The sequence below is a fragment of the Penaeus japonicus genome, unplaced genomic scaffold (assembly GCF_977035675.1).
Source record: "Penaeus japonicus unplaced genomic scaffold, GWHDUDI00000001_assembly GWHDUDI00000012, whole genome shotgun sequence".
Lineage (NCBI taxonomy): Eukaryota > Metazoa > Arthropoda > Malacostraca > Decapoda > Penaeidae > Penaeus > Penaeus japonicus.
In genome coordinates this window covers 6679570-6682069 of record NW_028234414.1, presented here as the reverse complement: position 1 = coordinate 6682069, position 2500 = coordinate 6679570, and the positions used below count along the sequence as shown (strand labels likewise).

General features: G+C 46.2%; 1 protein-coding gene across 7 annotated transcripts in view; it reads left to right on the top strand.

Annotated features, from left to right (window-relative positions):
* pot (zona pellucida domain protein papillote) overlaps positions 1 to 2500 on the top strand; it is a 66949-nt gene that overhangs the window by 33442 nt on the left and 31007 nt on the right. For 2 of the 7 annotated variants that reach the window (XM_086542318.1, XM_043026173.2), the window contains exon 1: positions 775 to 1044. The exons of 4 other annotated variants lie outside the window; for them this stretch is intronic. The gene's annotated coding sequence lies outside the window, so the exon portion shown is untranslated. Of the gene's footprint in view, positions 1 to 773; positions 1045 to 2500 lie in introns of those variants that run through there. One more of the 7 variants, XM_086542317.1, reaches the window with a different exon arrangement.

Below are 2500 nucleotides of genomic sequence, written 5' to 3'. Positions count from 1 at the left end.
TATTATTGTCAGTAGTAGTGGTAGAAGTAGTAGTACTGTCACCATCATAATCTTTATCATGAACATCATTATTGTCATTATTATCATCAATAGCATTATCATCTTCACTATAATAATTATTGTTACTATTGTTATAATTATTTTGATAATTACCATTATCAATATAGTCATCATTATCTTTGTTATTATAATCATTATCATAATTACGGTTGCTATTATTACTATCGTAATTACTATTATTATAATTATCATCACTGTCATTATCAGCATCACTTACCATCACCATGCTTACAATATTACTATCACTCTCGTCATTGTCTTTATTTCGGTATTGGTATTATCAATATAATTTATAATCATTATTATCACATCGCAGTGCTTGAGCCGCTGCCCCTTTTCTGTTTCATTTCACAACTGCCCTTCTAGTCTAGGGAGGGAGAGAATTGGAGAAAGAAAATTGCCAATTGGACTCAGTTCTTGATCAGCTGACAACCTGTGCGTCACTGTGAACATTACCATTGATGACATTGGTTTTGTTTCTGTTGAATGAATTCATTCATATCCCCCAATTGATGTGGGCATGTAGTAGGGACGCATGTTCCTCATCCAGACATCAGATGCCTTCCATGCGGGAGGGTGCGGGCGTGCGGGCGGGGGCAGCGGCCTGGGTGCGGGCAGGTGGCCTCTCCTTCCCTCTCCTGCCGCAGAGATGGTGTCGAGCGTCTGGCAGCGCGGCGGTGACGTCAGGCAAGACGTGTGGTTCACCTGAGGCTTTCAGTGTCTTGTGGAGTTCCAGTGGAAGGGGACGAGTGCGCGTGCGTCCCTGGGTCGCTCTTACTTTGTGTCCGTGTCACTTCTGTGTGTTTTATTCCCTCGATTGCACTCGCGTGTGAATCAATATTATTCCGAGATTCACGAGAGGATATATTAGTCGGAGGGACAAGACACCTAAAGCGAAGGAGAAAAAGTGAGACGAAGGAATATATATATATATATATATATAGCAGTGCAATGTCTCCACCATGAACCACGGACGAGCTGGCTGTAAGTTGCAACACGAGCGTTTTTCTGCCATTGAGTAACGAAAAGGGGCTGGGCTTCCAGCGCCGTCATCATTTTGGCCTAAAAACATTCTTGGGCCATTTTCCTCTTTGACAATTTCTGATAACATCTGATATAGGCGTTTCAGTTGTAGAAAGAAATAGATGTACATGCATCTGTTTTTGCAACTGTGAGGTTAGCGGCTTTGGGTGTCGGGGCACGTCGGAGCAGCCAGGTGTGACCTGAGTGTGATGGTGAATGTCAGGTACCTCGTGCGGCGTCCAGACACAATGAACAATTGTTGACCTGCAAGAACACAATCTCTCTCTCTCTTTCTCTATCTCTTTCTTTCTCTTTCTCTCTCTCACTCACTCTCTCACTCTCTCTCTCTGTCTTTGTCTCTATCTCTGTCTCTCTGTCTGTCTCTGTCTCTGTTTCTGTCTCTGTCTCTATCTCTGTCTCTCTGACTGTCTCTCCCTCCCCCCCTCCCACCCCCTCTCTCTATCTCTCTCCTCTTCTCTCTCTCTCCTCCCTCTCCCCCCTCTCTCTCTCTCTCTCCCCTCTTCTCTTCTCTATCTGTCTCTCTCTGTCTCTCCCTCCCCTCCGTTCCTCTCTCTCTCTCTCCCTCTCCCTCTCTCTCTCTCTCTCTCTCTCTCTCTCTCTCTCTCTCTCTCTCATCTCTCTCTCCCCTCTCCTCCCCTCTCTCTGTCTCTCTCTCCCTCTCTGTCTCTGTCTCTATCTCTGTCTCTCTGTCTGTCTCTCCCTCCCTCCCCCCTCCGTTCCTACCTCCCCCCCTCCCCCCCCTCTCTCTCTCTCTCTCTGTCTCTGTCTCTCTGTCTGTCTCTCCCTCCCTAACCCCCCTCCGTTCCTCCCTCCCCCCCCCCCCCTCTCTCTCTCTCTCTCCCCCCCCCCCCCCCCCCTCTCTCTCTCTCTCTCTCTCATTTTCTGTTTGTGTGTGTCTACGTGCCTGCGTCTGTATGTGCGTTTTTGCCACCTGCGAAGCGTATTTCCATCAGGACGACAGTTCATAATTACGTAAATTAACAACAATGAGATGCGCCTACTTGGGATTATGTGCGTTAGGACGTCACCTTCTGAATCCGACTTTTTACAGTAAGCCGTAAGAGTGCGTGGCTCTGTTTTGTCTCCATGAGTGTGTTTTGTATTGCCACTGTTAATGGGTTTGTCATACTATAAATCGTAAATCTGCGAGGACTTGCATATAAGGTTGTCGTCGCATAAACATGTTATGATAAAACAAGAATCATGCACTACCTCGTCCATATGTATTCGTCTGTTCCTTGAATCACTGTCTTTTTGTGGAAGCGTCAGTCATGAAGTTACCTTCTGAATGTGCAAGTCAATCCATCATCTTAATCGTCGGCGTATGAGTCATAGCGACGCGTCTTCCATTATTGTTGCGTTTATTATGTGTGTGTGTACACACACACACACACAC